The sequence below is a fragment of the Schistocerca americana genome, chromosome 2 (genome assembly GCF_021461395.2).
Source record: "Schistocerca americana isolate TAMUIC-IGC-003095 chromosome 2, iqSchAmer2.1, whole genome shotgun sequence".
NCBI lineage: Eukaryota > Metazoa > Arthropoda > Insecta > Orthoptera > Acrididae > Schistocerca > Schistocerca americana.
This window is the reverse complement of record NC_060120.1, coordinates 1069915997-1069930344: the sequence shown is the minus strand read 5'-3', so window position 1 is coordinate 1069930344 and position 14348 is coordinate 1069915997.

The window sequence follows — 14348 nt, the reverse complement described above, 5'->3', positions numbered from 1 at the left end:
CATCGGAATCTAAAACTGGACTCACAGGAGAGGTTCAAATCATAGAAAGTTAGAGTGTCAGTCCTCTTGTACTTAAGTCGGCATTGTGCCTTTTGTATTAAATTCGGATGCAATTTCTGTGTTTCATCGTCAATAAGAAGGTCCAAGCAATACAGTAAACCTGAAGTGAAGCATCGAATTCTATAACTGGACACACAGGAGAGGTTTAAATCAAAGGAACTTAGAGTGTCCGTCCTCTTGTACTTATGTCGGCATTGTGCCTTTTGTATTAAATTCGGATGCAATTTCTGTGTTTTATCGTCATTAAGAAGGTCCAAAGGATACAGTAAACTGGAAGTGAAGCATCGGAATCTAAAACTGGACTCACAGGAGAGGTTCAAATCATAGAAAGTGAGAGTGTCAGTCCTCTTGTACTTAAGTCGGCATTGTGCCTTTTGTATTAAATTCGGATGCAATTTCTGTGTTTCATCGTCACTAAGAAGGGCCAAGGTATACAGTAAACCTGAAGTGAAGCATCGGAATCTAAAACTGGACTCACAGGAGAGGTTCAAATCATAGAAAGTTAGAGTGTCAGTCCTCTTGTACTTAAGTCTGCATTGTGCTTTTTGTATTAAATTCGGATGCAATTTCTGTGTTTCATCGTCAATAAGAAGGTCCAAGGGATACAGTAAACCTGAAGTGAAGCATCGGAATCTAAAACCGGTCTCACAGGAGAGGTTCAAATCATAGAAAGTTAGAGTGTCAGTCCTCTTGTAATTAAGTCTGTATTGTGCCTTTTGTAATAAGTTCCCATGCAATTTCTGTGTTTCATCGTCAATAAGAAAGTCCAAGGGATACAGTAAACCTGAGGTGAAGCATGGGAATCTAAAACTGGACTCACAGGAGACGTTCAAATCATAGAAACTTAGAGTGTCAGTCCTCTTGCACTTAAATCTGCATTGTGCCTTTTGTAACAAATTCGTATGTAATTTCTGTGTTTCATCGTCAACAAGAACGTCCAAAATGAGATTTTCGCTCTGCAGCGGAGTGTGCGCTGATATGTAACTTCCTGGCAGATTAAAACTGTGTGCCCGACCGAGACTCGAACTCGGGACCTTTGCCTTTCGCGGGCAAGTGCTCTACCAACTGAGCTACCGAAGCACGACTCACGCCCGGTACTCACAGCTTTACTTCTGCCAGTACCTCGTCTCCTACCTTCCAAACTTTACAGAAGCTCTCCTGCGAACCTTGCAGGAGAGCTTCTGTAAAGTTTGGAAGGTAGGAGACGAGGTACTGGCAGAAGTAAAGCTGTGAGTACCGGGCGTGAGTCGTGCTTCGGTAGCTCAGTTGGTAGAGCACTTGCCCGCGAAAGGCAAAGGTCCCGAGTTCGAGTCTCGGTCGGGCACACAGTTTTAATCTGCCAGGAAGTTTCAAGAACGTCCAAGTTATACAGGAAACCTGAAGTGAAGCATCGGAATCTAAAACTGGACTCACAGGAGAGGTTCAATTCATAGAGGGTCAGAGTGTCTGTCCTCTTGTACTTAAGTCGGCATTGTGCCTTTTGTATTAAATTTGGATAAAATTTCTGTGTTTCATCGTCATTAAGAAGGTCCAAAGTATATAGAAAAACTTGTAGTGAAGCATCGGAATCTAAAACTGGACTCACAGGAGAGGTTCAAATCATAGAAAGTTAGAGTGTCAGTCCTCTTGTACTTAGGTCTGCATTGTGCCTTTTGTATTAAATTCCGATGCAATTTCTGTATTTCATCGTCAATTAGAGGGTCCAAGGTATACAGTAAACCTGAAGTGAAGCTTCGGAATCTAAAACTGGGCTCATAGGAGAGGTTGAAATCATTGAAAGTTAGAGTGTCAGTCCACTTGTACTTAAGACGGCATTGTGACTTTTGTATTAAATTCGGATGCAATTTCTGTGTTTCATCGTCAATAAGAAGGTCCAAGGTATACAATAAACCTGAAGTGAAGCATCGGAATCTAAAACTGGTCTCACTGGAAAGGTTTAAATCAAAGAAAGTTAGAGTGTCGGTCCTCTTGTACTTAAGTCGGCATTGTGCCTTTTGTATTAAATTCGGATGCAATTTCTGTGTTTCATCGTCAATAAGAAGGTCCAAGGTATAGAGTAAACCTGAAGTGAAGCATCGGAATCTAAAACTGGACTCACAGGAGAGGTTCAAGTCATAGAAAGTTAGAGTCTCAGTCCTCTTGTACTTAAGTCGACATTATTCATTTTCTATTAAATTCGGATGCAATTTCTGTGTTTCATCTTCAATACGAAGGTCTTAGGTATACTGTAAACCTGAAGTGAAGCATCGGAATCCAAAACTGGACCCACAGGAGAGGTTCAAATCATAGAAAGATAGAGTGTCAGTCCTCTTGTACTTAAGTCGGCATTGTGCCTTTTGTATTAAATTCGGATGCAATTTCTGTGTTTCATCGTCATAAAGAAGATCCAAGCAATACAGTAAACCTGAAGTGAAGCATCGAAATCTAATACTGGACACACAGGAGAGGTTTAAATCAAAGAAACTTAGAGTGTCCGTCCTCTTGTACTTAAGTCGGCATTGTGCCTTTTGTATTAAATTCGGATGCAATTTCTGTGTTTTATCGTCATTAAGAAGGTCCAAAGGATACAGTAAACTGGAAGTGAAGCATCGGAATCTAAAACTGGACTCACAGGAGAGGTTCAAATCATAGAAAGTGAGAGTGTCAGTCCTCTTGTACTTAAGTCGGCATTGTGCTTTTAGTATAAAATTCGGATGCAATTTCTGTGTTTCATCGTCAATAAGAAGGTCCAAGGTATACAGTAAACCTGAAGTGAAGCATTGGAATCTAAAACGGGACTCACAGGAGAGGTTCAAATCATAGAAAGTTGAAGTGTCAGTACTCTACTACTTACGACGGCATTGTGCCTTTGTATTAAATTCGGATGCAGTTTCTGCGTTTGATCATCAATAAGAAGGTCCAAGGTATGCAGTAAACCTGAAGTAAAGCATCGGAATCTAAAACTTAACTCACTGGAGTGGTTCAAATCATAGAAAGTTATAGTGTCAGTCCTCATGTTCTTGAGTCGGCATTGTGCCTTTTGTATTAAATTCGGATGCAATGTCTTTGTTTCATCGTCAATAAGAAAGTTGAAGGTATACAGTAAACATGAAGTGAAGCATCGGAATCTAAAACTGGAGTCACAAGAGAGGTTCAAATCATAGGAAGTTAGAATGTCAGTCCTCTTGTACTTAAGTCGACATTGTGCCTTTTGTATTATATTCGGATGCAATTTCTGTGTTTCAACGTCAGTAAGAAGGTCCAAGGTATACAGTAAACCTGAAGTGAAGCATCGGAATCTGAAAAATGGACTCACAGGAGAGGTTCAAATCATAGAAAGTTGAAGTGTCAGTCCTCCACTACTTACGTCGGCATTGTGCCTTTTGTATTCAATTCGGATGCAATTTCTGTGTTTCATCGTCAATAAGAAGGTCCAAGAAATACAGTAAACCTGAAGTGAAGCATCGGATTCTGAAACTGGACTCATAGGAGAATTTCAAATCATAGAAAGTTAGAGTGTCAGTCCTCTTGTACGTAAGTCGACATTATGCATTTTGTAATAAATTCGGATGCAATTTCAGTGTTTCATCGTCAATAAGAAGGCCTTAGGTATACTGTAAACCTGAAGTGAAGCATCGGAATCTAAAACTGGACTCACAGGAGAGGTTCAAATCATAGAAAGTTAGGGTGTCAGTCCTCTTGTACTTAAGTCGGCATTGTGCCTTTTGTATTAAATTCGGATGCAATTTCTGTGTTTTATCGTCAATAAGAAGGTCCAAGCAATACAGTAAACCTGAAGTGAAGCATCGGAATCTAAAACTGGACTCACAGAAGAGGTTTAAATCAAAGAAACTTAGAGTGTCCGTCCTCTTGTACTTAAGTCGGCATTGTGACTTTTGCATTAAATTCGGATGCAATTTCTGTGTTTTATCGTCATTAAGAAGGTCCAAAGGATACAGTAAACCTGAAGTGAAGCATCGGAATCTAAAAGTGGACTCACAGGCGAGGTTCAAATCATAGAAAGTGAGAGTGTCAGTCCTCTTGTACTTAAGTCGGCATTGTGCCTTTTGTATTAAATTCGGATCCAATTTCTGCGTTTGATCATCAATAAGATGGTCCAAGGTATACAGTAAACCTGATGTGAAGCATCGGAATCTAAAACTCAACTCACAGGAGAGGTCCAAATCATAGACAGTGACAGTTTCAGTCCTCTTGTAATTAAGTCTGCATTGTGCCTTTTGTAACAAGTTCCCATGCAATTTCTGTGTTTCATCGTCAATAAGAAGGTCCAAGGGATACAGTAAACCTGAAGTGAAGCATCGGAATCTAAAACTGGACTCACAAGAGACGTTCAAATCATAGAAAGTAAGAGTGTCAGACCTCTTGTACTTAAATCTGCATTGTGCCTTTTGTAATAAATTCGGATGTAATTTCTGTGTTTCATCGTCAATAAGAACGTCCAAGTTATACAGGAAACCTGAAGTGAAGCATCGGAATCTAAAACTGGACTTACAGGAGAGGTTCAAATCAAAGAAAGTAAGAATGTCTGTCCTCTTGTACTTAAGTCGGCATTGTGCCTTTTGTAGTAAATTCGGATGCAATTTCTATGATTCATCGTCAATAAGAAGGTCCAAGGGATACATTACACCGGAAGTGAAGCATCGGAATCTAATACTGGACTCACAGGAGAGGTTTAAATCAAAGAAAGTTATAGTGTCTGTCCTCTGGCACCTAAGACTGGATTGTGCCATATGTATTAAATTCGAATGCAATTTCTGCGTTTCATCGTCAATAAGAAGGTCCAAGGTATACAGTAAACCTGAAGTGAAGCATCGGAATCTGAAACTGGATTCATAGGAGAAGTTCAAATCATAGAGAGTTAGAGTGTCAGTCCTCTTGTACTTAAGTCGGCATTATGCCTTTTGTATTAAATTCGGATGCAATTTCTGTGTTTCATAGTCGATAAGCAGGACTTAGGTATACTGTAAACCTGAAGTGAAGCATCAGAATCTAAAACTGGACTCACAGGAGAGGTTCAAATTATAGAAAGTGATAGTGTCAGTCCTCAAGTATTTATGTCGGCGTTGTGCCTTTTGTATTAAGTTCGGTTGCAATGTCTGTGTTTAATCGTCAATAAGAAGGTTAAAGATATACAGTAAACATGAAGTGAAGCATCGGAATCTAAAACATGACTCACAGGAGAGGTTCAAATCATAGGAGGTTAGAGTGTCAGTCCTCATGTACTTAAGTCGACATTGTGCCTTTTGTATTAAATTCGGATGCAATTTCTGTGTTTCATCGTCAATAAGAAGGTCAAAGGTATACAGTAAACCTGAAGTGAAGTATCGGAATCTAAAACTGGACTCACAGGAGAGGTTCAAATCATAGAAAGTTAGAGTGTCAGTCCTCTTGTACTTATGACGGCATTGTGCCTTTTGTATTAAATTCGGATGCAATTTCTGTGTTTCATCGTCAATAAGAAGGTCCAAGCAATACAGTAAACCTGAAGTGAAGCATCGTAATCTAAAACTGGACTCACAGGAGAGGTTTAAATCAAAGAAACTTAGAGTGTCCGTCCTCTTGTACTTCAGTCGACATTGTGCCTTTTGTATTAAATTCGTATGCAATTTCTGTGTTTTATCGTTATTAAGAAAGTCCAAAGGATACAGTAAACCTGAAGTGAAGCATCGGAATCTAAAACTGGACCCACAGGAGAGGTTCAAATCATAGAAAGTGAGAGTGTCAGTCCTCTTGTACTTAAGTCGGCATTGTGCCTTTTGTAATAAATTCGGATGCAATTTCTGTGTTTCATCGTCAATAAGAAAGTCCAAGATATACAGTAAACCTGAGGTGAATCATCGGAATCTAAAACTGGACTTACAGGAGAGGTTTAAATCAAAGGAAGTTAGAGTGTCTGTCCTCTTGCACTTAAGTCGGCATTGTGCCTTTTGTAATAAATTCGGATGCAATTTCTATGTTTCATCGTCAATAAGAAGGTCCAAGGTATACAGTAAACCTGAAGTGAAGCATCGGAATCTAAAACTGGACTCACAAGAGAGGTTCAAATCATAGATAGTTAGAGTGTCAGTCCTCTTGTACATAAGCCTGCATTGTGCCTTTTGTATTAAATTCGGATGCAATTTCTGTGTTTCAACGTCAATAAGATGGTCCAAGGTATACAGTATACCTGAAGTGAAGCATCGGAATCGAAAACTGGACTCACAGGAGAGGTTCAAATCATAGGAAGTTCAAGTGTCATCCCTCTACTACTTACGTCGCCATTGTGCCTTTTGTATTAAATTCGGATGCAATTTCTGTGTTTCATCGTCAATAAGAAGGTCCAAGGTATACAGTAGACCTGAAGTGAAGCATCGGAATCTAAAACTGGACTCACAGGAGAAGTTTAAATCAAAGATAGTTAGAGTGTCTGTCCTCTTGTACTTAAGTCGGCATTGTGCCTTTTGTATTAAATTCGGATGCAATTTCTGTGTTTCATCGTCAATAAGAGCGTCCAAGGGATACAGTAAACCTGAAGTGAAGCATCGGAATCTAAAACTGGACTCACAGGAGAGGTTTAAATCAAAAAAACTTAGAGTGTCCGTCCTCTTGTACTTAAGTCGACATTGTGCCTTTTGTATTAAATTCGGATGCAATATCTGTGTTTTATCGTCATTAAGTAAGCCCAAAGGATACAGTAAACCTGAAGTGAAGCATCGGAAAGTAAAACTGGACCCACACGAGAGGTTCAAATCATAGAAAGTGAGAGTGTCAGTCCTCTTGTACTTAAGTCGGCATTGTGCCTTTTGTAATAAATTCGGATGCAATTTCTGTGTTTCATCGTCAATAAGGAAGTCCAAGTTATACAGTAAACCTGAGGTGAAGCATCGGAATCTAAAACTGGACTTACAGGAGAGGTTTAAATCAAAGGAAGTTAGAGTGTCTGTCCTCTTGCACTTAAGTCGGCATTGTGCCTTTTGTATTAAATTCGGATGCAATTTCTATGTTTCATCGTCAATAAGAAGGTCCAATGTATTCAGTAAACCTGAAGTGAAGCATCGGAATCTAAAACTGGACTCACAAGAGAGGTTCAAATCATAGATAGTTAGAGTGTCTGTCCTCTTGTACTCAAGTCGGCATTGTGCATTTTGTTATAAATTCGAATGCAATTTCTGATTTTCATCGTCAATAAGAAGGTCCAAGGGATACAGTAAACCTGAAGTGAGGCATCGGAATCTACAACTGGACTCACAGGAGAGGTTCAAATCATAGAATGTTTGAGTGTCAGTCCTCTTGTACTTAAGTCGGCATTGTGCCTTTTGTATTAAATTCGGATGCAATTTCTGTGTTTCATTGTCAATAAGAAGGTCCTAGGTATACTGTAAACCTGAAGTGAAGATTGGAAAATAAAACTGGACTCACTGGAGAGGTTCCAATAATAGAAAGTTGGAGGGTCAGTCCTCTTGTACTTAAGTCGGCATTGTGCCGTTTGTATTAAATTCGGATGCAATTTCTGTGTTTCATCGTCAATAAGAAGGTCTTAGGTATACTGTAAACCTGAAGGGAAGTTTGGAATCTAAAACTGGACTCACACTAGAGGTTTAAATCAAAGAATGTTAGTGTGTCTTTCCTCTTGTACTTCAGACGGCATTGTGCCTTTTGTATTAAATTCGGATGCAATTTCTATGTTTCATCGTCATTAAGAAGGTCCAAGGGATACAGTAAACCTGAATTGAAGCATCGGAATCTAAAACTGGGCTCACAGGAGAGGTTTAAATCAAAGAAGTTTAGAGTGTCTGTCCTCTTGTACTTAAGTCGGCATTGTGCCTTTTGTATTAAATTCGGATGCAATTTCTGTGTTTCATCGTCAATAAGAAAGTCCAAGGTATACAGTAAACCTGAAGTGAAGCATCGGAATCTAAAACTGGTCTCACAGGAGAGGTTTAATTCAAAGGAAGTTAGAGTGTCTGTCCTCTTCCACTTAAGTCGGCATTGTGCCTTTTGTAATAAATTCGGATGCAATTTCTGTGTTTCATCGTCAATATGAAGGTCCAAGGTATACAGTAAACCTGAAGTGAAGCATAGGAATATAAAACTGAACTCACAGGAGAGGTTCAAATCATAGAAAGTTAAAGTGTCATCCCTCTACTACTTACGTCGCCATTGTGCCTTTTGTTCTAAATTCGGATGCAATTTCTGTGTTTCATCGTCAGTAAGAAGGTCCAAGGTATACAGTAAACCTGAAGTGAAGCATCGGAATCTAAAACTGGACTCACAGGAGAAGATTAAATCAAAGAAAGTTAGAGTGTCTGTCCTCTTGTACTTAAGTCTGCATTGTGCCCTGTGTATTAAATTCGAATGCAATTTCTGTGTTTCATCGTCAATAAGAGGGTCCAAGGGATACATTAAACCTGACATGAAGCATCGGAACCTAAAACTGGCCTCACAGGAGAGGTTTAAATAAAAGAAAGTTACAGTGTCCGTCCTCTTGTACTTTAGTCGGCATTGTGCTTTTGTATTAAATTCGGATGCAATTTCTGTGTTTTATCGTTAATACGAAGGTCCAAGGTATACAGTAAACCTGAAGTGAAGCATCGGAATCTAAAACTGGACTCACAGGAGAAGTGTAAATCAAAGAAAGTTAGAGTGTCTGTCCTCTTGTACTTCAGACTGCATTTTGCCTTTTGTATAAAATTCGGATGCAATTTCTGTGTTTCATCGTCAATAAGAGGGTCAAAGGTATACAGTAAACCTGAAGTGAAGCATCGGAATCTAAAACTGGCCTCACAGGAGAGGTTTAAATCAAAGGGAGTTAGAGTGTCTGTCCTCTTGTACTTAAGTCTGCATTGTGCCTTTTGTATTAAATTCGGACGCAATTTCTGTGTTTCATCGTCAATAAGATGGTCCAAGGTATACAGTAAACCTGAAGTGAAGCATCGGAATCTAAAACTCGACTCACAGGAGAGGTTCAAATCATAGAAAGTTAAAGTGTCATCCCTCTACTACTTACGTCGCCATTGTGCCTTTTGTATTAAATTCGGATGCAATTTCTGTGTCTCATCGTCAGTAAGAAGGTCCAAGGTATACAGTAAACCTGAAGTGAAGCATCGGAATCTAAAACTGGACTCACAGGAGAGGTTCAAATCATAGAAAGTTAGAGTGTCAGCCCACTTGTACTTAAGTCGGCATTGTGCCTTTTGTATTAAATTCGGATGCAATTTCTGCTTTTCATCGTCAATAAGAGGGTCCAAGGGATACAGTAAACCTGAAGTGAAGCATCGGAATCTAAAACTGGCCTCACAGGAGAGGTTTAAATCAAAGGGAGTTAGAGTGTCTGTCCTCTTGTACTTAAGTCTGCATTGTGCCTTTTGTATTAAATTCGGATGCAATTTCTGTGTTTCATCGTCAATAAGATGGTCCAAGGTATACAGTAAACCTGAAGTGAAGCATCGGAATCTAAAACTCGACTCACAGGAGAGGTTCAAATCATAGAAAGTTAAAGTGTCATCCCTCTACTACTTACGTCGCCATTGTGCCTTTTGTATTAAATTCGGATGCAATTTCTGTGTTTCATCGTCAGTAAGAAGGTCCAAGGTATACAGTAAACCTGAAGTGAAGCATCGGAATCTAAAACTGGACTCACAGGAGAGGTTCAAATCATAGAAAGTTAGAGTGTCAGCCCACTTGTACTTAAGTCGGCATTGTGCCTTTTGTATTAAATTCGGATGCAATTTCTGTGTTTCATCGTCAATAAGAGGGTCCAAGGTATACAGTAAACCTGAAGTGAAGCATCGGAATCTAAAACTGGCCTCACAGGAGAGGTTTAAATCTAAGAAAGTTAGAGTGTCTGTCCTCTTGTACTTAAGTCGGCATTGTGCCTTTTGTATTAAATTGGGATGCAATTTCTGTGTTTCATCGTCAATACGAAGGTCCAAGGTATACAGTAAACCTGAAGTGAAGCATCGGAATCTAAAACTGGCCTCACAGGAGAGGTTTAAATCAAAGAAAGTTAGAGTGTCTGTCCTCTTGTACTTAAGTCGGCATTCTGCCTTTTGTATTAAATTGGGATGCAATTTCTGTGTTTCATCGTCAGTAAGAAGGTCCAAGGTATACAGTAAACCTGAAGTGAAGCATCGGAGTCTAAAACTGGACTCACAGGAGAAGTTTCAATCAAAGAAATTTAGAGTGTCTATCCTCTTGTACTTATGTCGGCATTGTGCCTTTTGTATTAAATTCGGATGAAATTTCTGTGTTTCAACGTCAATAAGATGGTCCAAGGGATACAGTAAACCTGAAGTGAAGCATCGGAATCTAAAACTGGGCTCACAGGAGAGGTTCCAATGATAGAAAGTTAGAGTGTCAGTCCTCTTGTACTTAAGTCGGCATTGTGGCTTTTGTATTAAATTCGGATGCAATTTCTGTGTGTCATCGTCAATAAGAAGGTCTTACGTATACTGTGAACCTGAAGGGAAGATTGGAATCTAAAACTGGACTCACAGGAGAGGTTTAAATCAAAGAATGTTAGTGTGTCTGTCCTCTTGTACTTAAGACGGCCTTGTGCCTTTTGTATTTAATGCCGATGCAATTTCTATGTTTCATCGTCATTAAGAAGGTCCAAGGTATACAGTAAACCTGAAGTGAAGCATCGGAATCTAAACCTGGACTCCCAGGAGAGGTTCAAATCATAGAAAATGAGAGTGTCAGTCCTCTTGTACTTAAGTCGGCATTGTGCCTTTTGTTTCAAATTCGGATGCAATTTCTGTGTTTCACCGTCAATAAGAAGGTCCAAGGTATACAGTAAACCTGAAGTGAAGCATCGGAATCTACAACTGGACTCACAGGTGAGGTTCAAATCATAGAAAGTTAGAGTGTCAGTCCTCTTGTACTTAAGTCTGCATTGTGCCTCTTGTATTAAATTCGGATGCAATTTCTGTGTTTCATCGTCAATAAGAGGGTCCAAGGAATACAGTAAACCTGACGTGAAGCATCGGAACCTAAAACTGGCCACACAGGAGAGGTTTAAATCAAAGAAAATTAGAGTGTCTGGCATCTTGTACTTTAGTCGGCATTGTGCCCTTTGTATTAAATTCGGATGCATTTTCTGTGTTTCATCGTCAATACGAAGGTCCAAGGTATACAGTAAACCTGAAGTGAAGCATCGGAATCTAAAACTGGACTCACAGGAGAGGTTCAAATCATAGAAAGTTAGAGTGTCAGTCCTCTTGTACTTAAGTCTGCATTGTGCCTTTTGTATTAAATTCGGATGCAATTTCTGTGTTTCATCGTCAATAAGATTGTCCAAGGTATACAGTAAACCTGAAGTGAAGCATCGGAATCTAAAACTCGACTCACAGGAGAGGTTCAAATCATAGAAAGTTAAAGTGTCGTCCCTCTACTACTTACGTCGCCATTGTGCCTTTTGTATTAAATTCGGATGCAATTTCTGTGTTTCATCGTCAGTAAGAAGGTCCAAGGTATACAGTAAACCTGAAGTGAAGCATCGGAATCTAAAACTGGACTCACAGGAGAAGTTTAAATCAAAGAAAGTTAGAGTGTCTGTCCTCTTGTACTTAAGTCTGCATTTTGCCTTTTGTATAAAATTCGAATGCAATTTCTGTGTTTCATCGTCAATAAGAGGGTCCAAGGTATACAGTAAACCTGAAGTGAAGCATCGGAATCTAAAACTGGCCTCACTGGAGAGGTTTAAATCAAAGAAAGTAAGAGTGTCTATCCTCTTGTACTTAAGTCGGCATTGTGCTTTTTGTATTAAATTGGGATGCAATTTCTGTGTTTCATCGTCAATACGAAGGTCCAAGGTATACAGTAAACATAAAGTGAAGCATCGGAATCTAAAACTGGACTCACAGGAGAGGTTCAAATCATAGAACGTTAAAGCGTCATCCCTCTACTACTTACGCCGTCATTGTGCCTTTTGTACTAAATTCGGAAGCAATTTCTGTGTTTCATCGTCAGTAAGAAGGTCCGAGGTATACAGTAAACCTGATGTGAAGCATCGGAGTCTAAAACTGGACTCACAGGAGAAGTTTAAATCAAAGAAAGTTAGAGTGTCTGTCCTCTTGTACTTAATTCTGCATTGTGCCTTTTGTATTAAATTCAGATGCAATTTCTGTGTTTCATCGTCAATAAGAGGGTCCAAGGGATACAGTAAACCTGAAGTGATGCATCGGAATCTAAAACTGGCCTCACAGGAGAGGTTTAAATCAAAGAAAGTTAGAGTGTCTGTCCTCTTGTACTTAAGTCGGCATTGTGCCTTTTGTATTAAATTCGGATGCAATTTCTGTGTTTCATCGTCAATACGAAGGTCCAAGATATACAGTAAACCTGAAGTGAAGCATCGGAATCTACAACTGGACTCACAGGAGAGGTTCAATTCACAGAAAGTTAGAGTGTCAGTCTTCTTGTACTTAAGTCGGCATTGTGCCGTTTGTATTAAATTCGGATGCATTTTCTGTGTTTCATCGTCATTAAGAAGGTCTTAGGTATACTGTAAGCCTAAAGTGAGGATTGGAATCTAAAACTGGACTCACAGGAGGGGTTCCAATCACAGAAAGTTAGAGTGTCAGTCCTCTTGTACTTAAGTCGGCATTGTGCCTTTTGTATTAAATTCGGATGCAATTTCTGTGTTTCATCGTCAATAAGAAGGTCCAAGGGATGCAGTAAACCTGAAGTGAATCATCGGAATCTGAAACTCAACTCACAGGAGAGGTTCAAATCAAAAAATTTAGAGTGTCTGTCCTCTTGTACTTAAGACGGAAGTGTGCCTTTTGTATTAAATTCGGATGCAATTTCAATGTTTCATCGTCAATAAGAAGGACCAAGGGATACAGTAAACGTGAAGTGAAGCATCGGAATGTAAAAATGGACTCACAGGAGAGGTTCAAATCATAGAAAGTGAGAGTGTCAGTCCTCTAGTACTTAATTCGGCATTGTGCCTTTTGTATTAAATTCGGATGTAATTTCTGTGTTTGATCATCAAAAAGAAAGTCCAAAGTATACAGTAAACCTGAATTGAATCATCGGAATCTAAAACTCAACTCACAGGAGAGGTTCAAATTATAGAAAGTTATAGTGTCAGTCCTCTTGTACTTAAGTCGGCATTGTGCCTTTTGTATTGAATTCGGATGCAATTTCTGTGTTTCATCGTCAATAAGAAGGTCCAAGGGATACAGTAAACCTGAAGTGAAGGATCGGAATCTAAAACTGGACTCACAGGAGAAGTTTAAATCAACGAAATTTAGAGTGTCTGTCCTCTTGTGCTTATGTCGGCATTGTGCCTTTTGTATTAAATTCGGATGCAATTTCTGTGTTTCATCGTCAATAAGGTGGTCCAAGGGATACAGTAAACCTGAAGTGAAGCATCGGAATCTAAAACTGGGCTCACAGGAGAGGTTCCAATGATAGAAAGTTAGAGTGTCAGTCTTCTTGTACTTAAGTCGGCATTGTGACTTTTGTATTCAATTCGGATGCAATTTCTGTGTGTCATCGTCAATAAGAAGGTCTTACGTATACTGTAAACCTGAAGGGAAGATTGGAGTCTAAAACTGGACTCACAGGAGAGGTTTAAATCAAAGAATGTTAGTGTGTCTGTCCTCTTGTACTTAACACGGCATTGTGCCTTTTGTATTTAATTCGGATGCAATTTCTATGTTTCATCGTCATTAAGAAGGTCCAAGGGATACAGTAAACCTGAAGTGAAGCATCGGAATCTAAAACTGGACTCCCAGGAGAGGTTCAAATCATAGAATGTGAGAGTGTCAGTCCTCTTGTACTTAAGTCGGCATTGTGCCTTTTGTTTTAAATTCGGATGCAATTTCTGTGTTTCACCGTCAATAAGAAGGTCCAAGGTATACAGTAAACCTGAAGTGAAGCATCGGAATCTACAACTGGACTCACAGGAGAGGTTCAAATCATAGAAAGTTAGAGTGTCAGTCCTCTTGTACTTAAGTCGGCATTGTGCTTTTTATATTAAATTCGGATGCAATATCTGTGTTTCTTCGTCAATAAGAAGGTCCAAGGGATACAGTAAGCCTGAAGTGAAGCATCGGAATCTAAAACTGGACTCACAGGAGAGGTTTAAATCAAAGAATGTTAGTGTGTCTGTCCTCTTGTACTTAAGACGGTGTTGTGCCTTTTGTATTTAATTCGGATGCAATTTCTATGTTTCATCGTCATTAAGAAGGTCCAAGGGATACAGTAAACCTGAAGTGAAGCATCGGAATCTAAAACTGGACTCCCAGGAGAGGTTCAAATCATAGAAAATGAGAGTGTCAGTCCTCTTGTACTTATGCCGG